The sequence below is a fragment of the Schistocerca nitens genome, chromosome 5 (assembly GCF_023898315.1).
Source record: "Schistocerca nitens isolate TAMUIC-IGC-003100 chromosome 5, iqSchNite1.1, whole genome shotgun sequence".
Lineage (NCBI taxonomy): Eukaryota > Metazoa > Arthropoda > Insecta > Orthoptera > Acrididae > Schistocerca > Schistocerca nitens.
In genome coordinates this window covers 378,198,183-378,224,297 of record NC_064618.1, presented here as the reverse complement: position 1 = coordinate 378,224,297, position 26,115 = coordinate 378,198,183, and positions in this window count along the sequence as shown.

Genomic DNA, 26,115 nt, shown 5'->3' with positions numbered 1-26,115 from the left:
TATCTCCTTCATGTCCGAAGAACATCGCTTTGGTTCACTCCGAGACGCCTGGAAACTTCCCTTGCTGAGCCCTTCCTGTCAAAAAGCTACATTGCGGACGCGATTGAACCGCGGTAGTGACCGTCTAGGTTTGGTTGAACTACAGACAATTCGAGCCGTCTACCTCCTTCCTGGTGCAATGACTGGAACTGATCGGTTGTCGGAACCCCTCTGTCTAATATGCGCTGCTGATGCATGGTTTTTTACGTCTTTGGACGGGTTTATTGACATCTCTGAACAGTCAAAGGGGTCATGTCTGTGATACAATATTCGCAAACAACGTCCATCTTCAGGAGTTCTGGGAACCATGGTGATGCAAAACTTTTTTTGTGTCTGTAATTCTCCATTATGCCGCTCTGCCGTTCTAATACATATTCTACCGTTATTTTCACACACAGTGTATTAAATTTTGTTCTACGGATACACTGTTCGATACGTAGAGTGGAACACCCGTGGTGCGATCTTCTGTCTCTCATTGTAGCTGCGTTGCTGGCAAACAGTCGCTGAATTTGAAACAGGGACAGTAGATACGTAAATCACTGACTTGCATACTGTCTCTCATTGTAGCTGCCTGACTTAAGTGAGCGTTGCTGGCAAACAGTCGCTGAATTTAAAACAGGGACAGTAGATACATAAATCACTGACTTGCATACTGCTTACAAACTCTTATGTATCTTAGCAAATAGCAAGTTCCCCATTGTGCTGTCAGTCTGCCACCAACTAGTAAATTCACTTGGTGATTAATGAACTCGTCTTCAGTAGAGTCATTTCAAGTGACCTAGTACTCTTTGAGCTTTATGTTTCTTCATGACTTAATGAATCATCTGTGAAGAATCTCGAATGACGTGACGACGAAGTCTTTACCCCCTTGTGTCATCACCAGGGCTTCAGCTACGTATCTAATGAAGTCTATGTTTATAAGACACAACTGCACCTTTGGTTTTCCAGCGTGGAGGCAACCGCTTTACGCTTAATCGCTGTCTTTCGATGAGGATTGAGCTGCACATATCGAGGCATCTAAACTAGCTTCGTATAGCCAAGACTCATCGATCCGAAGGCGGGGGCTGTTGCTTTATTTTAATTAATTTCTTTTTTTGGAGGGCGTGGGGTTGGTGGGGGGGGGGGGTGTTTGCGGGGGCGGTTGAGAACTTGTGGACCAAGGGTAATCGAGCAGTTTGAAATGTGACTTGATTGCGATGTCGTCAGACCGATTTCCGGCAGCACACGTGACAGTCGAGTACGGACGAGCAATACGCGACATCCATGGCATTTTATCACGGCCATGTCGTACCTACCAGACCAATTAATTTATTCTTGGTATCATAGAAACACTGGGTACTTGTAGTGCCATCACAGGAATATGCTCCGAGCACCAAGAAATTGAGTAACGTCCTGCAAGAGTCAATCGTTAGGGACTACAGCGTATTTTTCTGATAAGATAAAGTACTGTATTAGTCCTCGTCCTCCGCCCCCTCCCCAACCCTTCTAGAACCACTGATGTCAGTGTGTTTACTTAAGCATAATGGATATGTACATATCCTCTAAGACAAAAGAGACACACCAAGAAAGAATTATCAGAATGGGACGGTTATCGGTAGACGTGAAGTACATCTACAGACAAGCAAACGATTACAACATCAGAAAAATTGGTTGACTTATTTAAGAGAAAGAGCTTTGCAAACTTAGCAAGTCAATAATGCTTTGGTCCACATCTGTCCTTTATTCAAGAAGTTACTAGGCATGCCATTGATTGAAGGAGTTGTTTGTCGTCCTCCTGTAGGATACCATGCCAAAGACTGGCCAACTGGCACGTCAGTTCGTCAAAATCCTAAGCTGATTGGTTTCTCTACCCCTAATGTTCCAAATGTTCTGAATTGAGAGAGATCAACTGACATTGCGGGACAAGGTAGGATTAGGCAATCACAAATACAGGCAATAGAAAATTCACCACACATCATCAATTCTGGTTGTCGGGCTGTATGGAGGGTAATAGTCAGTTTCATATCTCACCACTGTCAGGGGATTCCACTGACACGGTTTTCTTGGTCATTCGTGAAGAACATTCAGCTTAATAAATATCCAGGACGAAGATGTATCTGGAGACGTCCTGTAATGGTGGGATACAAATATAATTGTCGCCCGCTATACGGCCCGACAACCAGGAATGATTCTCTGGGACGACATTCCTTTTCATAGCAGAACCCTCTTGGTTGTTATCTTCGGCACCTTAAAAGCACTGTGGTACATCGACGATATTCCGTGCCCTGTTTTGTTGCCCTTCATAGTAATACATCCTGGACTTGTATTTCAGCAATATAATCCCCGACTGCACACTCCGAGGTTTTGTACTGCTCGTCTTCGTGATAACCAAACCAATTGACAACGTTAAGGCCATTGTGAGCATTTCCCTCCAAGCAGCTCGGGATTTGACGTTCTGACGCTCCAATTAAACAGAGTTCGGAACGAAATCCCCAAGTGAACCATGGAACTTAACGTTGGTGGGGAGGTTTGTGTGCCTCAGCGATACAGATAGCCGTACAGTGGGTGCAACCACAACAGAAGGGTATCTGTTGGGAGGCGAGACAAACATGTGGTTCCTGAAGAGGGGAAGCAGTTTTTTCAGTAGTTGCAGGGGTTACAGTCGGGATAATTGACTGATCAGGCCCCGTAACATCAACCAAAAATGCCTTACTTTGTTGGTGCTGTGAACAGCTGAAAGCTAGGGCTAACTGGAGTCGTAATTCTTCCTGAGGGCATAATGCTCTACTTACGCTTAAAAGACGATGGCTTCAATTTGGGTAAAATATTTCGGTAGGAAAGTAGAGCCCCATTCGTATCTCCAAGTGAGGACTACTCTGGGTTGATGTCATAAGGGAAAACAAAGCAGTCGTTCTATAGATTTTGTTAAACATGTTAATTGGGCAGGTAGGTTAGAAAATTTAATTAGTGAAATGGACAGCTTAAAGTTAGACACTGTGGGATGTAGTGAGGTACAGGTGAATACAAGGTTACAAATTCAATGTCAATTAGGGGTAATGCAAGAGTACGCATTATCACAGTGAAGATAGCCACCATAGTAGCACAAGTTTGTACACGAACTTGGTCCACAGATGTTTAAGAGACTGCAGAAATGGTTGCCGAGACAAATGAAATTATTCAGAGTTAAATGTGACGAAAATGTAATAGAGGTGATGGACTGGAAGAGAAGGAAAAATAGTAGGTTAATATGAACTGGGACAAAGGAGTGAAAGAGAAAGTAGCTTGGTGGACTTTTCCACAGGGTATAATTTAATCATCACTAACCCTTGATAATTTAAGAATCATGAAAGAAGGTTGACTCGTTAATGAGAACTGAAGATACTGAAATGTTTCAGATTGCTTATATAACGATAAGACAGATTTCGGAAAAGTATTGTAAATTCTGACACATTTCCAGTGCAGATGCGGTCTCTGACATTAATATGTTCTTTGCTAACTGTGGAATAAAAGTAAAGAAATTGCATAAAGGGAGGAAATAAAGGAGATTTGACTGGGATACGTTGAAAGAGAAAACCGGTTTTCAGAGTTTGAGGGAACATTAGGGAACGATCGATTAGAACAGAGGAAAGGAATACAGTAGAAAAGAAGTGGGAAGCTTTGAGAAATGGGCTGTTTCTTGAACAGGACAACATTCTTTGTGTGTGTCTTGGTGCGATCTTATTTTTGGTGCCTGCACATTATGTTGATAATTTATTGCTTGTGTTAGATGGTGACAAAGATGATACCGACAACATGCTGGATACATTCAGTAACCAGGATAGAGGTATAAACTCTATGGTCTAATACGGAAACAAAGGTATCATCAATTTCCTAGACTTTAACAGCTGTAAAGAAAACAATTGACACACCTACAAAGACCACAGAGAGTTACCACCATATATGGCTTATCTTGCCACCCTCGACACACAAGCATACTGCATACAGAACATTAGTTAAGAGAGCCAGGTGTGTACCAGTGGATAAATGTTCAAAGCTTGATGAGGTCAATACAACCAAAGAAACAGCTGCAGAAAGTGGCTATGATGACATACTAATTGACTCCCTCACACAAAAAGAAAAAAAAGGACTTATTAAACCAAACTCACTCACAGAAAATAAAAAAGGCTCTCAAAGCTTGCATCCCTTTCTAAGGCAAAGTTCTTACAAAATACCGAAAATTTTTCGAGCACACAATGTTGACATTGCCTTCACAGCACAGAACAAATTGCAACACACACTGTGACACGATATTAACACACATGGATAAACCGGCGGGGGTGGCCGAGTGGTTCTAGGTGCTACAGTCTGGAACCGTGCGACTGCTACGGTCGCAGGTTCGAATCCTGCCTCGGGCATGAATGTGTGTGATGTCCTTAGCTTACATAGGTTTCAGTAGTTCTAAGGGACTGATGACCTTAGAGGTTAAGTCCCATAGCGCTCAGAGCCATTTTAACCATTTCTGAACACATCGATATAAATACTTACAGTCAGGCATTTATAAAATACTATGTAGTACCGGCTAAGTCTTCTATGCAGGGCAGAGTGGATGAGACTTCCAGAAAGGTACCATGAACGTATACAGGTCTACCACACTAAGAACTATAATAAATAAGGAATAGCCACTGCCAAAAAAAAAAAAAGAAAAAAAAGAACACGCAGGTTTACCCATTCCATGATATTGCCCATGATGTATACTTCATAAAAATGGATGAAGTGTACTAAGTGGGCTTTTATGAAAAACTGCAAGTATTCTCATGGCACAGTACTGGGAGACATGTTACATAAATGATAAACTTGAAACTAGTGATATTAATTTGCTTAAAAATTTCTCAAGTGTTTAATTGCTACTTCATTGAGGGATAACATGGTCTAGACCAACTACTCAAATAATATTTGCCATGACATAAAAAACCTAGATATAAAAGTTTCATCTTCACTACATACTAATCTTTTATCATTAGGAAGTAGCTTACATCAGCTTGATTGATGCAAACAAAGGTTTGTGAAAATCATAAGTTGTGTATATCTTACTGTGCTCTGTGTGACAGACAGTGAATTTACCAACCAAAATGTAGGTAAATGCACTAAAAAAATAACTAATAATTCTTTATAAATAATGTACACACTGTAATATATTTACCTGCTACAACTGGCTTCTTTCTCGACACGCAACCTCACCTATAAACACAGCAGAGGAAACTAACTTCGCTTCATATGAATGGGAATCTAAAGTAACTCTAAATGCATTTGATAAGGGCACCACTCTGGCGAAAAGCTTCGCTCTAATAAAATACTAGTGACAGTTGACTTTTGCAGTATATATTGTTTTATAAAAGTCTTACAGTACAGCCACCCTGCTTAAACGACATCCATATACCATGGGTAATATAAGATCCTTTAAATACATGAGGCTGCCTCTACAAACCATGGAAAGCTGAACGTAAGGAACATGCAGTATCGTTAACCTGGGAACACACACACTGGCTGAGGCAGGTGAAACATTGGAAGTACTGCTTTGTGCACATTTTTATTCGATTGTTGGACATTCTCTGATTGATATTCATTTCATCGAATTAGCCATAACGAGTTAAAGACATGCAAAAATTCTTACTGAATTAGAAAACCAGTATTTGGTCAAATTTTATAAACTTTTAAATCTCTTAAAATGCTGCAATATGTAAAATAACGTGCCTAAATTTATAGGTAATTGAATCAAAGAGACACTTCATGGAAGTGAGACACCTTCTAGAAGATATCCCACTTGGTATGCGCAGCTATACGTAGTAGCAGTGCAATGGGAGCCCTGCTCACTAATCGGTTATGGCTAGGAAAATACACACCAAGCTATTTCCTGGTCGCTGGATAGGATGTGAAGGAATTATCAGTTGACTTGCATGGTCATCTGATTTGTTAATGTATATTCAAAACATCTAGTTGTTTCAGCACTTGCTATGATGTCGAAGAAATCTCTTTGGTTTGTCCAGGACTGTAAACATATATTCCAGCAGGCGGGGACACCTAGAACATCCGAAGCCAGAATTTTAAGGGATTGTTTATGAGCATATCTTATAGAGATGTCTGTTTTTGATTCTGCTGCTCATTTGGTTTTGCTATGCACGCATGTTGACATTAAACTAATTGCACAGGCTTACTATTTAAAAATTTTTATACCTCGATTCCTTGTTTTCCAAATCTGTTCAACTTTTGACATACACCATTATTGAAGACTGGCAGAAAAAAAGAGGAGCACTGATTTCATAGTCACTGATAAATCATCGTTAAATATCATATCATTTGCTTTCCTGTTGCTGTGAGTGTCAAAACACCTAGTTCCTTTAGCCAAATATCATCATAACAATATTTTATTTACACATGTGTCCACTGTTCCGCATTTGTAAGTAGATTTTCTTAGATGCCTCACGCTGTAGCGCCTCATCAGCCTGGCAAGATAGACTAACTACGGCAGAAGCCAGTAACTGGTTTCATGCTGAGAACGGATCAGTCACATATTCTAAATACAGTAATTTTTTCGGAAGTACTAAACGGATTTGTGAAGAGTGAAATGCGGTTGAATTCGTCTCTTTTTAGAACTACGATACTAACAGCAGAAATCATGACAATTCAATTTGAATGAGCGAAGCTTATATCGACACCTCTAAAATAAATATTGTTATGATAACGGATTCAAAACTGTTGAAATGGCTCTAAGCACTATAGGACTTAACATCTGAGGTCATCAGTCCCCTAGACTTAGAACCACCTAAACCTAACTAACCTAAGGACATCACACGCATCTATCCCTGTGACAGGATTCGAACCTCCGACCGTAGCAGCCGCGTGGTTCCGGAATGAAGCGCCTAGAACCGCTCGGCCACAACAGCCGGCGTATGATAACGGACAATAGTGCTTTTAGTGAGAACCTATTTTCTTTACGATTTGTTTAGGTAGTTTGAGCATACGAGCCACCTAATTATATTATTTACTATTGGCTACAAGTGCCTAGAAACGTTATTTTTTTCACTCCCCCCCTCCCCCCCCCCACACACACATACACTGAAGCGCCATCGAAACTGGTATACGCTTGCATATTCAAATTCAGAGATATGTAAACAGGCAGAATACAGCGCTGCGGTCGGCAACGCCTATGTAAGACAACAACTATATGGTGCAGTTGCTAGATCCGTTACTGCTGCTACAATGGCAGATTATTACGATTTAAGTGGTTTTGAACGTGGTGTTATAGTCGGCGCACGAGTGATGGGACACAGGATCTCCTAGGTAATGATGAAGTGGAGATTTCCCGTACGACTATTTCGCGAGTGTACCGTGATTATCAGGAAATCGATAGAACATCAGATGTTAGATATAATGGTTTGGAGCGTGTGCAGTTGAAGTTATTGGGGTCCCTGATACGTCTAGATACGACTCTGTCAGGTCACACGTACGTAAGCATCCAGTTTGATCACCTGCATCCGTTCACGTGCATTGTGCATTGTGATGGACTTGGGCAATTCCAGCAGGAAAATGATAAAGAATTACTGCAGAGTGGCTCCAGGAACACACTTGCGATTTTAAATACATCCGCTGGCTAAAAAATTCCCCAGATATGAACATTATTAAGATTATCTGAGATGCCTTTCAACGTGCTTTTCAGAGGAGACTTCCACGCCCTAATAGTCTTACGGATTTGTGGACAGCCCTGTAGGATTCGTGGCGGCATTTTCCTCCAGTACTACTTCAGACATTAGTCGAGTCCACGCTACGTCGTCTTGCGGCACTTTTGCGTGCTTGTGGGGGCCCTACACGACATTAAGTGGGTGTAACAGTTTCTTTCGCTCTTCAGTTTGTGTACATATGTAACGTGTAAAAGAGTCACTATGGGCTACCTCCATCGTTCTTCAGATCTTGACATGAAGTATTTCCGGAAACTCATGAACTACTACTCCTCATTACAGTTGAATCGCTTTCCTGAAGTCTCTCTTTACTGCTTTACGTATAAATTTAGACACATGATTTTTTTCATCACGTAGGGTTCTAAGATGTTTAAAAGTTCAATAAATTTTACCAGATATTTGTGTTGTGTCTTTGCTCATTGCAGACACTCTCCACATAAACGTCGAGGCTGGCATGTAACGCTCCCTCTTCAAGAACATAGGTACACATTTCTTTACTTTACATTGCTTTTCTTCATTCGACATCGGTAGTTGTGAACTTTCCACGCATGAGATGAACACAGAAAGTTTAATTATGAATGGGAGGAAATTACGAACTAGATTGAGTGAGAATTCTAGACCTTGCTTTCCCTATGTGAACATGATGAATTTGACAAAAAATAGCATTATGTTCTCTTTACTTCATATAAGGACTCCATTTCTATATTATGCTCGCTTTTATTCTATATTCGTTACGTGTTGAAGAAGACATTCTCACGTTACTGGTCTTAAGAGCCCACTGTATCGTTTCTAAAATTTCACCCAAGTCTTGGAAATCTTTCTGTGTCAGGAAACAACTCTTGATGACATTAATCGTTGCCACATTTAGGAAATGTAATTTGTTCGAATTAGCTGTTACAGTGATATCTAGAGTAAATTCTTCAATCTCAGCTGTATTTATCGTCATATAATTTAGGTTGGATCTGTGGTAGGGTAGAGGGGATAACCATGCTGTTAGAATTTGGTGAAACGTAGATACCTGATAATAGCCATGGTACAATACAGAATTTCTCCCCCCCCCCCCCCCCTCATTCATCTGCAAGAAAAACAAGAATATCGTTTTATCCTACACTATATGCGGTCAACGTTCAAATACAAGAGAAGCCATTAACGATATTCGTGGAAATAGCAGACCAATGTGTCATATCTATAACTACATATAACTGAATGTGTCAGCAGAATCAATCTGTTTGAGGAACAACAATTTCCCTCCTATGATGGTAATTAACATATCTATACGTAATATTTTTTTGGAATTTTACCGGTGATTCAAACCCATATCTGTCTTCATTGCAACGTGACTACGTCCAACGGTATTATTATCATCCGGCACATGTACAATTAGTTTTGGAAGTCACTTAGTTATAATAATCCGCAAACATCGAGGATCATGTGACACTGAGCTCACCTCACAGAGACAAGCCAGTGTCTTTTCAAATTTCCTCTACCATTTGTTTCGTACCTAATCTACAGTACACTTATTTTTGTATTAACTTAATTGCAAACTATCGAGGTTACAAACTGTTCATTTAGTTTTTCCATGGCGACAGAAAATAACTAGGAACAGCAAGGTGGCCTTTGGCCGACGGCTGTTACGTATGTAGATATCTTGAGGAAAGCTTGCAGAGATGTAAATGTGAAAATGTGATAATATGTTGATAACCGTGAAGGAATACTGAACCAGATTAATGTTTATCATTCTTATTACAATGAACACGTTTTACTGGCGATTTACACTGGAAAGATAAAAAGGAATAGTGTATGAGCAGGGCGAGCAGAAAGAGTCTCTGTAAGTTCAAAGTACCTTCACACACTGTTCCAGGAACATCGGCACTTTTTGCACATTTTATACTAGTAGTAACACTGAAAATATAAAAGAAATGAAAACAGTTTTTCCTTCTCTATCTCTAGCTACAGGGCATCATAAAAAATAAGATATCACGTTACAAACTCAATGGTGTAGTACTGTCTGCTGTATTACTCGTTTGTGGGTATCCAAAGTCACGTAAAATGTTACTCCATATTCTCCCTGTTCACAGTATACCTAGGTCTCAGAGGGGAAGTGTCTAGAAGAGAGGCAAAATTATCTTTCTCAGACCACCGCTCCAAGTACGTACCACTTGTCATCGCAAGTAACGATAAAAAATGCGAGTGTTGCTACCACCTCCTGCTTCTTCGTTTTACGACCGACGTAGATGTTACAGTTTATCCTGCGCAGGGACCGCCGTTTATACAAGCGGCGAGACAGAGACAAAGCGCTGTTACGCTTGTCTAGCGGGCGCGATTCTGCCAGCTCTCATCTGCATCTGAAGACGGCGCCGCGCCGACGGTTCGCATCGCAGCGCGCAGCGACTCGTCGTTACGCGGGCTCGTCGCCCCTCCAGGGGTCGCAGCAAAGCGTGCCGGTCTGCGCGGCAGAGGCATCATCAGTTCCGCATTTGCATATGGCCGCGTTGTCATGGAGATGAGCACTGGCCGCGCTCCTCCCGCAGATCTGCCCCTGTAATGCTGCTGGTGGTCTGTGCGCCAGAGATAGAGAGGTCTGCCGTCAGTGCAGAATGGATCTTTTACTGTGGCATTAAGTGCCACCGTCGGAAGCTTTGCTCGCGGTGCCTGTGTGTTAAACAGATTATAAAAGTTTTCGTTACTTCTTGTTGAGGTGACGTATTTTAAGAGCATTCTTCGGGAACCTGATGGCAAATGAGAGGAGCTGAGTGGATACAGATTATTGCATCCAACAGTTCCTACACCACACAAACTCGTACCATGTACTCACAAACAGCGCCAAGCTTGCCAACAAAATCATAACAACTGAACATTTGCATTTCATGGTCAGACCGGCCACATAAGGTTGTTTCGTTTTGCGAGGTCATGGCTCGTAGTGCACGTATTAGGAGAAGGCTTTGAAGCTGTTAGGAATGTGGTCAGATTCCCGTGTATCGAGGAGTCACACCGATTCGTTTGTCCTCATCTCTCATGTCTCAAAATACATGTTCCTGGTAGTTCTATAAGGAGAGATCAAAAACTTTCCGCTTGAGGTCGTTGATCCAACGTATGTGCAACGTAACTGTACTACGTAACGGGTATGTACGTAACGACACAAAGGCAAGGTATTAGTGTGGCATTCATGTCTTTACATCGTGCGTTCGGTAAATGTGGAAGTGCGAACTTTGGCGGTGTCAGTACTAAATGCGTAGAGACATTACCGACGTGCTGTTATTCTTTTCTTGGCTGTCGAAGATCAAACACTGGTAGACATCCGTAGGAAAAAGAATAATGTGTATGGGATATCGTATGTTTCGAAAACCAGCGTTTTGGAATGATACGACAATGTGTGCGGGTGCTTCATGCACGCCCCTGTGTCGCAAATATCGTAACGCAGAAGTTACGCCAACTGAATTGAGAGGTCACGAGCACCAGACTTACAGTCCCGATCTTTCTCAAGTATCATTGCCACAGATACTACTACAACACCGTGCCAACACAAGTTTGGCAGCCCGTCGTCTGCCGAGCACAGCCCACTGTGCAGCTCGACGGAACTGGAGTGTGCCTCGTTCACTTCTTAGCTAGATTTCACCTTACGCAGACGCACTTTCATAATCGGCCCTCAGCCATTTGTTTGCATTGATTCTCTGAGGAGGGCCCATCAGGCTTAGTCCCTGAGAATATGTTGTATTAGTTCATTGTATTCCATATTTCGAGATTTAGTTCATTGCCGCAGCTACAGTCCTACAAACTACTGAAGGTAAATAATTTTCATTGTACTAGATGTTTCTTGAATAATAATCCTTTTCTCTAACAGTGTGCCGTACCATATATTATTGCAACCTGGACTCCTTCAGCTCCTATCAACTCGGCCTCCTACTTACTTGCATTTAGTAACGAGCTGAAAACACCCACGCGTTTTGTGCCTCTAAACAGTGACACACAATACTTTCCCTATGCGATAATCCCGCCTTTGGTCCCTTAACAAAGGCCTTGAAGGGTCGGCGATTCCTGTGTACGACGATGTCCATCAGGCTGTTAAAAACATCTTCACTACGCAGGACACGACTATCTTGAACCTGGTGCGTCGGTGTGGTGGTTGCCTCATCGCTCAGGCAATTTTGCCTGACTGCAATACATAATCTGAATTGATCAGCTCTCGAAAGGAAATTCTTTGATCGTCGCTGATATAAGACGTACAGCGTTTGAAAAGCGCCAAAATCTACCTCTGCACGTCCACCCACTATTGACAAAGCTGTTGGGATAACGAAGGTGACTCCTTATACCTGAAAACAATGGCTGCCATTGGTGATGATTCTTATTCAAATTTACTTTACCGCTGGATTCGAATTTGGGACCAGAAAGGTTAGATTACTAGTCAAAGACGCTAAGCCCTTAGTACCTCTGCAGTTGGTAAGAGGGTAATAGTACACGTTACTGACAAAAACATTGGTACTGGGCAATAAAAAATGGTTCAAATGGCTCTGAGCACTATGGGACTCAACTGCTGAGGTCATTAGTCCCCTAGAACTTAGAACTAGTTAAACCTAACTAACCTAAGGACATCACAAACATCCATGCCCGAGGCAGGATTCGAACCTGCGACCGTAGCGGTCTTGCGGTTCCAGACTGCAGCGCCTTTAACCGCACGGCCACTTCGGCCGGCGTACTGGGCAATATATAGAACTCGAATTATCATCAGAAATAGAACATATGTAACCAACGGCAGTCGAAAGTTGAACTACTGTCACCACTTCCAAGAACAATTCTCTCATATACACGTAATTTTATTTTACATCTATTCCATCTCAAGATGTAGAATATTTTACTTTTCCTCTCTCTTTAGTTCCGTTCAATTCTCTTTCTTTTGTGCCTCATAGATACATTCACATTACTGTACTTACGATACAATGTGAAGCTCCTTTAATAAGAACTAAAAGGACGCTGAGAGCTTGGTCATTCTGTTATGCTGCTTTTTTGTGTGAACGTGGGTGATGGAAACGCTGTAGAAGCGGATGAACTAGAGAAAAGCATCTCCAAAGAATATTGCCGTGTTAGCAGAAATGAGAAAGGAGGTAGGCTAATGGAACTCTGCACTAAATTTCAGCTAGTAATAGCGAATGCACTGTTTCAAAATTGCAACGTGGGGAGATACACTTGTAAAAAGCTATGAGATATCTGATCAGTCCAGCTGGATTAGATCATAGCTAGACATAAATGAGATATTGGATTGTAAGATATACACAGAAACAGATATAGAAGCGGATCATATTTTATTAATGATAAGCATTGCGCTGCAACTTAAGGGACTTCTCTGGAAGACTAAATGTCCTAAAAAACGGGATACTGAAGAATTGAGGAATGATAAAATTCTTGAAGGATGTGAAGACTTAAATAAGCAATACCACAGTAGGCAGTTCACATGAAGAAGAGTGGACATCTCTAGAAAGTATAATAACTGAAATTGGACTTAGAATTTCGGTGGATGGAAGGTAACGGCAAAGCAACCCTGGGCAACAAAAGAAATACCTCAACTAATCGACGTAAGGAGGAAATAGAGAAATTTTCAGGATGATTCACGAATATATGAGGCACACACTGAACGATATGGAGGAGGTATGCAGAATATAGAAAGACCAAAAACACAAGACATTTCTTTGTCTAATACGGTGTAGGGAAACCATTGGCTTACAAATCAGCCACCAGTCACGTCTTAACGGATATATTCGGATCCTGTACGTTTTTAAAGGGAATCTCATTCCATTATCACTGCATCATCACTAGAGAAGAAACATCCTACCATGCGATGGACCTGATCACCCAAAATAGTCTCATAGCCCTTGACAGTATTGCGACCTTGCAGAGCAACACTGGGGCCCATGGAATATCAAGATGTGACTGCCCAGATCATCACCGAACCCCCGCCACGTTTCATTCTTGGGGCATGAACTAGGCTTTAAATTGAAAACAGTGTGGAACAAGACCCCACCAGAAAAATGACTTTATTACATTGCTTCACAGACAACGTTTTCATGCTATGAGCATTTGCATAACTGATGAATGGGAAGAAGTCAACATTATCAGGCTGCAATCACTAAATGTTATAGAATACTGATGAACAGTTTTGGAATTGCTTAGCAGTCTGCTATTCTCTATTTATGGAACTCCCTTCGTGTTGTCTTGTTGCTGATGGGGTCTGCTGACGCTGACGCTGAAAAGACGAGCCTATCCTTGGCTCGAGGTGGGGCAGTTTAGACAAAATTTGTCATTCCTGTGGCTCCTGTGAAAGATATAATACCACTCTTGTTGATTAATCCTAGCTGGTGTAACCTGAAAAAGAGAAAGACTCACTCTGGTGGGGGATTACTAAAACTTAATACATCAGCAGGTCAGGCCAATACGTGGTTGGCCCGTGATGAGGTTGTTGGCCCAGTCCACGGATGAGCCGGTTGCGGGAGCGTCCCGCTTTCTTGTAGAGCTTCCTGGCAATGGCGCGAAACCTGTCTCGGAGAGGCAGGATCCCGGTGTCCTCGTGGAGTTGGCGCGTCGAGAAGCGCCTCGGAAGATGCATAGCAGTCTTCAGGGTGCGGTTCTGTATCTGCTGCAGAGTCACAATGTGAGCATCTGCGGCTTTTCTCCAGACCACGACAGGGTCTGCGAGTGAAACATTCGCTTGCGCAGTGATTTTTGCGAGTGCAACACTCGCTTGCGCAGTGATTTCAGCGGCTTTCGTTCTCTTATGCTTTTCTACCGCTTCTCTTCAACGACGAGACGTCACAACCACTCAACACGCATTTTCGTTCGCATTATGACTTAGTGGTTGATGCTGGGGACGGTGCCTCTTAGAAGACCAAACACTACGGCCACCTTGGTTACGGACGCACCTATATACGGATATATACGGATCCTGGACGTTTTTAAAGGGAATCTCATACCATTCTCCCTGCATCATCACTAGAGAAGAAACATCCTACCATGCGATTGACCTGATCACCCAAAATGGTCTCATAGCCCTTGACAGTATTGCGACCTTGCAGAGTAACCGTGGGGCCCATGGTATATCAGGATGTGACTGCCCAGATCATCACCGAATCCCCGCCACGTTTCATTCTTGAAATCACTGCGCAAGCGAGTGTTGCACTCGCAAAAATCACTGCGCAAGCGAATGTTTCACTCGCAGACCCTGTCGTGGTCTGGAGAAAAGCCGCAGATGCTCACATTGTGACTCTGCAGCAGATACAGAACCGCACCCTGAAGACTGCTATGCATCTTCCGAGGCGCTTCTCGCGTTATTTGTTCATGAGACCCAGAAAATATTACATACAGGCTCCCAGGTAGATGCTATTTTTCTTGACTTCCGGAAGGCGTTCGATACAGTTCCGCACTGTCGCCTGATAAACAAAGTAAGAGCCTACGGAATATCAGACCAGCTGTGTGGCTGGATTGAAGAGTTTTTAGCAAACAGAACACAGCATGTTGTTATCAATGGAGAGACGTCTACAGACGTTAAAGTAACCTCTGGCGTGCCACAGGGGAGTGTTATGGGAGCATTGCTTTTCACAATATATATAAATGACCTAGTAGATAGTGTCGGAAGTTCCATGCGGCTTTTCGCGGATGATGCTGTAGTATACAGAGAAGTTGCAGCATTAGAAAATTGTAGCGAAATGCAGGAAGATCTGCAGCGGATAGGCACTTGGTGCAGGGAGTGGCAACTGTCCCTTAACATAGACAAGTGTAATGTATTGCGAATACATAGAAAGATGGATCCTTTATTGTATGATTATATGATAGCGGAACAAACTCTGGTAGCAGTTACTTCTGTAAAATATCTGGGAGTATGCGTGCGGAACGATTTGAAGTGGAATGATCATATAAAATTAATTGTTGGTAAGGCGGGTACCAGGTTGAGATTCATTGGGAGAGTGCTTAGAAAATGTAGTCCATCAACAAAGGAGGTGGCTTACAAAACACTCGTTCGACCTATACTTGAGTACTGCTCATCAGTGTGGGATCCGTACCAGATCGGGTTGACGGAGGAGATAGAGAAGATCCAAAGAAGAGCGGCGCGTTTCATCACAGGGTTATTTGGTAACCGTGATAGCGTTACGGAGATGTTTAATAAACTCAAGTGGCAGACTGTGAAAGAGAGGCGCTCTGCATCGCGGTGTAGCTTGCTCGCCAGGTTTCGAGAGGGTGCGTTTCTGGATGAGGTATCGAATATATTGCTTCCCCCTACTTATACCTCCCGAGGAGATCACGAATGTAAAATTAGAGAGATTAGAGCGCGCACGGAGGCTTTCAGACAGTCGTTCTTCCCGCGAACCATACGCGACTGGAACAGGAAAGGGAGGTAATGACAGTGGCACGTAAAGTGCCCTCCGCCACACACCGTTGGGTGGCTTGCGGAGTCTAAATGTAGATGTAGATGTAGATGTACCCTATGAGCACCAGCAATCTGCCTGTGTCCGAATGCACTGATGTGCGACATAATGCACGTTCTTCGTACGTCCCACGTCGATCTCCGTGATTATTTCACGCCGTGTCGCTTACCTGTAGGCACTGGAAATCTGTACAAATGTTGCTGCCCTCTGCCACTGCTTTGTCCATGGAGAGAGATAATGCCTGAAATGTGCTGTTCTTGGCACACTATTAACACTTTGGATATCGGAATACTGAATTCCCTAATGATTTTCGAAGTGGAATGCCCCGTGTGTCTACCTCCAGTTACCATTTTGCGTTGAAAGTCTGTTAATTCCCGTCATGTGGACATAATAACGTAGAAAAGTTTTTTACATGAATCACCTGAGTACAAATGTCAGCTCTGCCATTGCACTACCCTTTAACGCCTGGAGTCCGCGATATTACTGCCATCTGTAGATGTGCATATCGAAACCTCATAGTTTTGGTCACTTCAGCTTGCGTCTCCCTGCCTTTTTGTGCATTTACCTCGTTTCCATGTTTTACATATCATCATCATCATCTTCATCATCATCATCATCATCATCATCATCATCATCATCTTCATCATCATTTAAGACTGATTACGCCTTTCAGCGTTCAGTCTGGAGCATAGTCCACGTTATAAAATTCCTCCCTCATCCCCTATTCAGTGCTAACATTGGTACCTCTTCTGATGTTAAGCCTATTACTTCAAAATCATTCTTAACCGAATCCAGGTACCTTCTCATTGGTCTGCCCCGACTCCTCCTACCCTCTACTGCTGAACCCATGAGTCTCTTGGGTAACCTTGCTTTTCCCATGCGTGTAACATGACCCCACCATCTAAGCCTGTTCGCCCTGACTGCTACATCTATACAGTTCATTCCCAGTTTTTCTTTCATTTCCTCATTGTGTACACCCTCCTGCCATTGTTCCCATCTACTAGTACCTGCAATCATCGTAGCTACTTTCATATCCATAACCTCAACCTTGTTGATAAGGTAACCTGAATCCATCCAGCTTTCGCTCCCATACAACAAAGTTGGTCGAAAGATTGAACGGTGCACAGATAACTTAGTCTTGGTACTGACTTCCTTCTTGCAGAAGAAAGTAGATCGTAGCTGAGCGCTCACTGCATTAGCTTTGCTACACCTCGCTTCCAGGTCTTTCACTATGTTGCCATCCTGTGAGAATATGCATCCTAAGTACTTGAAACCGTTCATTTGTTCTAACTTTGTTCCTCCTATTTGGCACTCAATCCGCTTATATCTCTTTCCCACTGACATTACTTTCGTTTTGGAGATGCTAATCTTCATACCATAGTCCTTCCATTTCTGATCTAGCTCTGAAATATTACTTTGCAAACTTTCAATCGAATCTGCCATCACAACTAAGTCATCCGTATATGCAAGACTGTTATTTTGTGTTCACATATCTTAATCTCACCCAGCCAGTCTATTGTTTTCAACATATGATCAATAAATAATATGAACAACGGTGGAGACAGGTTGCAGCCTTTTCTTACCCCTGAAACTACTCTGAACCATGAACTCAATTTACCGTCAACTCTAACTGCTGCCTGACTATCCATGTAAAGACCTTTAATTGCTTGCAAAAGTTTGCCTCCTATTCCATAATCTCGTAGAACAGACAATAACTTCCTCCTAGGAACCCGCTCATATGCCTTTTCTAGATCTATAAAGCATAGATACAATTCCCTGTTCCACTCATAACACTTCTCCATTATTTGCTGTAAGCTAAATATCTGGTCCTGAGAACACCTAAGAGGCCTAAACCCACACTGAATTTCATCCAATTGGTTCTCAACTAATACTCGCACTTTCCTTTCAACAATACCTGAGAAGATTTTACCCACAACGCTGATTAAAGAGATACCTCTGTAGTTGTTACAATCTTTTCTGTTTCCATGTTTAAAGACTGGTATGATTACTGCTTTTGTCCAGTCTGATGGAACCTGTCCCGACTCCAAGGCCAATTCAGTTATCCTGTGTAGCCATTTAAGACCTGACATTCCACTGTATTTGATGAGTTCCGTCTTAATTTCATCCACCCCAGCTGCTTTATTGCACTGCAATCTATTGACCATTTTCTCCACTTCCTCAAATGTGATCCTATATCCATCATCATTCCTATCCCATTGTACCTCGCAATCTGAAACATTACTGATCGTATTTTCACCTACATTGAGCAACTCTTCAAAATATTCCCTCCATCTGCCCAAGGAATCCACAGGATTCACTAACAGTTTTCCTGACCTGTCCAAAATACTTGTCATTTCCTTCTTACTTCCCTTTCGAAGACTGCCAATTACAATCCAGAATGGTTTTCCAGTAGCTTGACTCATAGTCTCCAACCTATTTCCAAAGTCTTCCCAAGATTTCTTCTTGGATGTTGCAATTATCTGTTTGACTTTGTTTCTTTCTTCAACATAACTTTCTCTGTCTACCTGAGTTCTAGTATGTAGCCATTTTTGATACGCCTTCTTTTTCCTTCTACAGGCTGCCTTGACTGTGTCATCCCACCAAGCTGTTTGCTTCATCCTACCTTTACCCACTACTGATCGAAGACATTCTTCAGCCACTTCTAGTACTGTGTCCCTGTACCTTGTCCATTCCTTTTCCAATGACTGTAATTGACTATATTCAACTAACTGGTACCTTTTTGAGATCACTGTTATGTACTTGTGCCTGATTTCCTTATCCTGTAGTTTCTCCACTCTTATCCTCTTACATATGGATCTGACCTCCTGCACTTTCGGCCTCACAATCCCAATTTCACTGAAGATCAATTATGATCAGTGTCCTCAAAGAATCCCCTGAATACACGTGTGTCCCTCACAGCCTTCCTGAGTTAATGATCTGTTATTATATAGTCAATGACAGATCTGGTTCCCCTGCCTTCCCAAGTATACCAGTGAATGTTCTTATGTTTAAAAAAGGAGTTTGTGATTACTAAGCCCATACTTGCACAGAAATCCAAGAGTTGTTTCCCGTTCCTGTTGGCCTCCATATCCTCTCCAAATTTACCCATAACCTTTTCATACCCTTCTGTTCCATTTCCAACCCTGGCATTAAAATCACCCATGAGCAGAACACTGTCCTTGTCCTTTACTCTAACAATGACATCACTGAGTGCCTCATAAAAACTATCCATCTTACCTCGATCTGTCCCTTCACAATGCGAATATACTGAAACAATCCTAATTTTCTTGCTAGACACTGTCAAATCTATCCACATCAGTCGTTCGTTTACATACCTTATTGCACCTACGCTGGGTTCCATTTCTTTCTTGATGTAAAGCCCTACATCCCATTGTGCTATTCCTGCTTTGACTCCTGACAGGTAGACCTTGTATTCTCCCACTTCCTCTTCTTTCTCTCCCCTTACCCGAATGTCACTAACAGCTAAAACGTCCAGCCCCATCTTACTTGCAGCGTCTGCCAGCTCTACCTTCTTCCCAGAGTAGCCCCCATTGACATTAATAGCTCCCCATCTCATTACCATTTGTTTGCCAAGTCGTATCTTAGGAGTCCCTGGTTTGTCAGATGTGGACTCCGTCACCTTCAAAGGTCCGAGGCATTTTGCTCTGATTGTTGCCAGCATCATATTTAAAGTACTAGGGAAGCAGGTTGCTAGCCTTACTTGCCCCGAGTCCCATTCAGTTTTACCCCTAACGGTTGAGGGACTAACCGGTGGATTTGGTAGTCTTTGCCGTATGAGCACAAAGGTCACCACGACTCAGAATATGTCCGAGATGCCCAGCCTTATTCCAAAGTAACTGGTATCCCGACTGTCGGGACCACTTACTTGGCCACTCATACGTTGCCCGTGGTTCATGAACTAGGACATGACTACAGGAACCCACACCTTGAACCACTTTTGCATCTCATAAGTAATGAAAACCTATTATCTTCGTCAGCCTTTTCCTACTTCTGTTACCTTTCCCTAATACTGGTATATTATGTTATAACTTAAAACTATTAGATTTTAATTTTCATTGCTAATTTTTAGCAATATCCCGTTTCTCGTCTTTTTTTCTTTATTCTTCGGACTTACAACTTAACTACTACTTTGATTGCAGCAACTGATTCCGTCGTTGACTTTCCTATTCAGGGTCCCCCAACCTTTACGTCATTTGCTAACATAATGTCTCTAGACATTTAACAGTTGGTACAGGTTCTCTTTGAATATGACTTCACTTGTCCTTGCTCAGAATAAAAAAAACTCATTCATTTTTCTGTCCAGGACTTCAAAATTCGTGGCGACTTTCAGAATTCGGAAATTTCAGCCTGCTGCTATCTTCTGCAACCAATGAAGTAGAAGGAACTTCCGGTAAACTGCTTTACCTGCTCATCATTTTCGCTTTTCCTTTTTCTTTCTGGAAGATAGGAAATTGCTGTAAAATTTCATTCAACAATGTCGTACATGGTTCATGTAGTGTTTTCTATATCATTGATGTTGTGTTTCTACTTTGATTTCTTGTTTCTTAAATACTCTCCTGGAAATTGAAATAAGAACACCGTGAATTCATTGTCCCAGGAAGGGGAAACTTTATTGACATATTCCTGGGGTCACATACATCACATGATCACACTGACAGAACCACAGGCACATAGACACAGGCAACAGAGCATGCACAATGTCGGCACTAGTACAGTGTATATCCACCTTTCGCAGCAATGCAGGCCGCTATTCTCCCATGGAGACGATCGTAGAGATGCTGGATGTAGTCCTGTGGAACGGCTTGCCATGCCATTTCCACCTGGCGCCTCAGTTGGACCAGCGTTCGTGCTGGACGTGCAGACCGCGTGAGACGACGCTTCATCCAGTCCCAAACATGCTCAATGGGGGACAGATCCGGAGATCTTGCTGGCCAGGGTAGTTGACTTACACCTTCTAGAGCACGTTGGGTGGCACGGGATACATGCGGACGTGCATTGTCCTGTTGGAACAGCAAGTTCCCTTGCCGGTCTAGGAATGGTAGAACGATGGGTTCGATGACGGTTTGGATGTACCGTGCACTATTCAGTGTCCCCTCGACGATCACCAGTGGTGTACGGCCAGTGTAGGAGATCGCTCCCCACACCATGATGCCGGGTGTTGGCCCTGTGTGCCTCGGTCGTATGCAGTCCTGATTGTGGCGCTCACCTGCACGGCGCCAAACACGCATACGACCATCATTGGCACCAAGGCAGAAGCGACTCTCATCGCTGAAGACGACACGTCTCCATTCGTCCCTCCATTCACGCCTGTCGCGACACCACTGGAGGCGGGCTGCACGATGTTGGGGCGTGAGCGGAAGACGGCCTAACGGTGTGCGGGACCGTAGCCCAGCTTCATGGAGACGGTTGCGAATGGTCCTCGCCGATACCCAAGGAGCAACAGTGTCCCTAATTTGCTGGGAAGTGGCGGTGCGGTCCCCTACGGCACTGCGTAGGATCCTACGGTCTTGGCGTGCATCCGTGCGTCGCTGCGGTCCGTTCCCAGGTCGACGGGCACGTGCACCTTCCGCCGAACACTGGCGACAACATCGATGTACTGTGGAGACCTCACGCCCCACGTGTTGAGCAATTCGGCGGTACGTCCACCCGGCCTCCCGCGTGCCCACTATACGCCCTCGCTCAAAGTCCGTCAACTGCACATACGGTTCACGTCCACGCTGTCGCGGCATGCTACCAGTGTTAAAGACTGCGATGGAGCTCCGTATGCCACGGCAAACTGGCTCACTGACGGCGGCGGTGCACAAATGCTGCGCAGCTTGCGCCATTCGACGGCCAACACCGCGGTTCCTGGTGTGTCCGCTGTGCCGTGCGTGTGATCATTGCTTGTACAGCCCTCTCGCAGTGTCCGGAGCAAGTATGGTGGGTCTGACACACCGGTGTCAATGTGTTCTTTTTTCCATTTCCAGGAGTGTACATTATCGCTGCTCTAAAAATTTTTATAGGTTCTTTGCCGCATAATACTGTAGTGTGAGTGCAATATTTTCTGGAAAGGAAACCATTAATACTTTACTCCAGTGACACGTCACCAATAAAATTATATAATTAATACTGTAAGTCCTTATTTTCAAGGTGAGCTTTTCACATCAAGGTCCATTGCCGCGCATTTATTAGGTCGACAACTTTGTTTCTGACATTTTGTCTCGACGTTCTGGGCTTTTTTGTAAAAAGCTTGCAAAACATCTACCATTAAAATTACTGACCATCGCTGGCCACTACTGTCTCCCATAATTCGGGGAGCATACGTATCCAGCTGCGAAACAACCGGGTGTTTCTTGAGGAGGTACTTGAATGGACCCTATTTTGCGCTTGTTCACGGGACCTGAAGTGCTGGTCAGCCAAGCCGTGTACCCCCCACTGATGAAACAATCTGGTAAACAGAGGAAGCAATGTAAGCAGAATACGGCGGGTGTAAGAGGACTTTCCATTACCACGTCTTCAAGTACGTTTTGACGGGTTCTATGACAAGGGGTCGAGCACTGTCATGCTGAAAAATCACCTTTCGCAGTCTATCACAGTGTTCCGGCCGTTTGTCGTACAGCGCTCGCTTCAAATGTGTCAGTTGCCAAAGATAACCATTTCCTGTTATTGTTTTCGTTGGTTTCATTTTCCTTCGAAAACCTCCCTTCCACCGCCATGCCGGTCTTCAGCGTCAAAATCAACGTTCATGAGTTGATGAAACTCTTCTCTGAATATTCTTTCACTAGCAGGTGCCGCACCACAGGTCTCACGCGACAATTTAGGAGCCTCAGGTGCAGATTCCTTTGCGTTTCAGCAGAAAATAAAACTTTCGCACCGATGACGACAATAGATTCGTAAGTTGACGTATTGAGTCGAGAATAACTTAATGATGCAACCACAAAGCGACTAACATTTTTATCAAGAAACAAAGAAATGACTGACATTAGCTGATAGTGGTCATAGATTCATATCAGTGGAGAAAGTTTAAAACTTTTACCCGACTGGGATTCGAACCGAAGTTTCCTGCTTAGAAGGCAGAGTCGCTCATCGCTAAGCCATTCGGACCCAGTGGTAATTGCTACTAAACGGACTACTGTTGCACATCTCACGTGAGACCCAAATTGTCAAATCATTCGCACACTACAGATATAGTGCCCCTTTCCGATTGTCCTCATTACTCGCGGCATTTCACCGCTTCCTGTACGAATTCGAGCGCGGTGTGAATCTGCACTGAGGTGATAAATTGGCCGTCAGACATGTCCGAAAGAACGGACCACATACCTACAACACTTTAAGGTGTTACGTTTACAAATGCATAAGCTTCTTGTATGACACTTGCGACCTGCAACCTACGTCACTACTTGCCGCTACTGCAATGTACTGAAAAACGGCGAAAGGAACGTATTAGTCCCAATATTTCTAGCGCTTCTTATTCCTTTATAATTTCGCGAATCTTTCAGTTGTGATTGATCATTATATTGGAAGATTAAGGAGATGCTGTGATTTCGCTCGGAAGCAACCGAAATTACCATTATGCAGATTATTCTGAGCTATAAAAAGGATAAGAAATTGAAATGGCTGCATTTGGAGAGAGGAATATTTGTGATGGAAATACTGGGCCTTTATCATCCCTACCGCTAGCTTGAGACGAGACAACAGTGAAGAGAGGTAAGCGTTGAGAGAGAGAGAGAGAGAGAGAGAGAGAGAGAGAGAGAGATGGAAGCTCATCTTATGTTGACAGTCATAAAACGTAGAAAGTTCGCTCGTATATCCAACATAACTCGCTACGGCATGCAAACTGAACAGGCCTTTATATGAAATCGTGGCCAGCAGCTGTTCTGAAGCGGCATGTTGGCCAGATTCCGTGGCAACATTTGGCAATGACCCTCAGCTTCAGAGGCAGCTTCCAGGACGAACTCACCATCTGCGAACGGTCGCTGGAACGGGAGAGTGGCCCGAAACAAACGAGTTTAGCTTGCAGACGCATTCCCGAGCGGCGTTTTGCTGCGGTCGGCGGCGACCGCAATTACTTTATACCAGGCTCGTTGTGGCCGGAGCGAGCGGGCGGGACAAATTGTGGCTCGCAGCTTCCAGCCGCCAGCCGCCAGCCGGGCTGCTGCGTGATGGATGCGGGCGCGCCACGCTGACTGATTGCGCCCGGAGACCGCCGGCTCTGCCTCTGCCTCTCCCTCTCCCTCTCCCTCTCCCTCTCCCTCTGCCTGCCTGACCGGTGGCGTTAGGCCTGAGGCCTATCCCTCTCTCTCTCTCTCTCTCTCTCTCTCTCTCTCTCTGCGTGTGTCTGAGTGGTGTGTGTGTGTGTGTGTGTGTGTGTGTGTGTACACGGTTTGCGAGTAACTCAACTCCGAGAAATTGAACGCGCTATTTTTAGATCTGCATCTTTGCTTCGACCATTTTACTATAGATGGCACATGTGGAACCTGATGGTGCAGTAGGTAGGTCGAAAAGTTACACAGTACACAGTGGTGACTAAAGTCATGGGATTTCTCCCAAAATCGTGTCGGACCTCCCACTGGTCCGGCAATGTGCAGAATATCGTTGTGGCAGGCATGGCATGAAGTCAAGAAGTCTTTGGAAGCCCCCTGCAGAAATATAGAGCCATGCTAACTCTGTAAAAAAAGAAGCACTCCGCCTTCAGGCCATGAGTGGCCTACCGGGACCATTCGACCCCCTTGTCACCCTCAGTGGAGGATGCGGATAGGAGGGGCGTGGGGTCAGCACACCGCTCTCCCGGTCGTTATGATGCTATTCTTGACCGAAGCCGCAACTGTTCGGTCGAGTAGCTCCTCAATTGGCATCACGATGCTGAGTGCACCCCGAAAAAAGGCAACAGCGCATGGCGGCCTGGATGGTCACCCATCGAAGTGCCGACCATGCCCGACAGCGCTGAACTTCGGTGATCTAACTGGAACCTGTGTATCCACTGTGGCAAGGCCGTTGCCATGCTAACTCCGCAGGATTTTGTGCATGAAGTGACCTCTCGATTACCTGCCATGTGGGACGAAATGGGTGCCCAGATGATTCGCTAGAATTGTCCAAAATTATCTTCAAACCAATCGCGTAGGATGGTGCCTCGGTGACACAATAAGAATTTCATCGTTGTTTCGTAACATGAAGTCTATAAATGGCTGAAAAGGTCTTCAAGTAGCCACCCGCAACCATTTCCAGTCAGTGATCCGTTCAGCTGGACCAGAGGACCCGGTCAATTCCATGCAAACACAGCCCATACCATCATGCAGCCACCACTTGCTTCCACAGTGCCTTATTGACAAATTGACTTTATGCATGGCTTCCAGCGGTTCTAGGCGGTTCAGTCCGGAACCGCGCGACTGCTACGGTCGCAGGTTCGAATCCTGCCTCGGGAATGGATGTGTGTGATGTCCTTAGGTTGGTTAGGTTTCAGTAGTTCTAAGTTCTAGGGGACTGATGACCTCAGATGTTAAGTCCCATAGTGCTCAGAGCCATTTTTTTGCATGGCTTCCTCAGGTCCCCGCCACGCTATAACCCTACCACCAGCTCTTGCAAGCTGAAATCAAGACCCATCTGAACAGGTCACAGTTTTCCAGTCGTTTAGGGTCCAACCGATATGGTCACGAGCCCAGGAGATGCACTGCATGCCATGTAGTGTATGAGCAATAAAGCACTCGCTTCGGTCGTCTGCTAACGCAAAATTTCGCCGCATTCGTTCGTCGCAGGTCAGATACTGATTTCTGCCGTTATCTCACGCAGTTTTGCTTGTCTCTTAGCGCCGCTGCTTTCGGTCGTTAAGTGCGGGCCGCCAGGTTCTGCATTGTCGATGGTGAGAGGTAATATCTGAAATCTGGCATTCTCGACATACTGTTGATCTCGGAATATTGCATTTGCTAACGATTTCCGTAATTGAATGTTCCATTCGTCTAGTTGCATCTACCGTTCCGCGT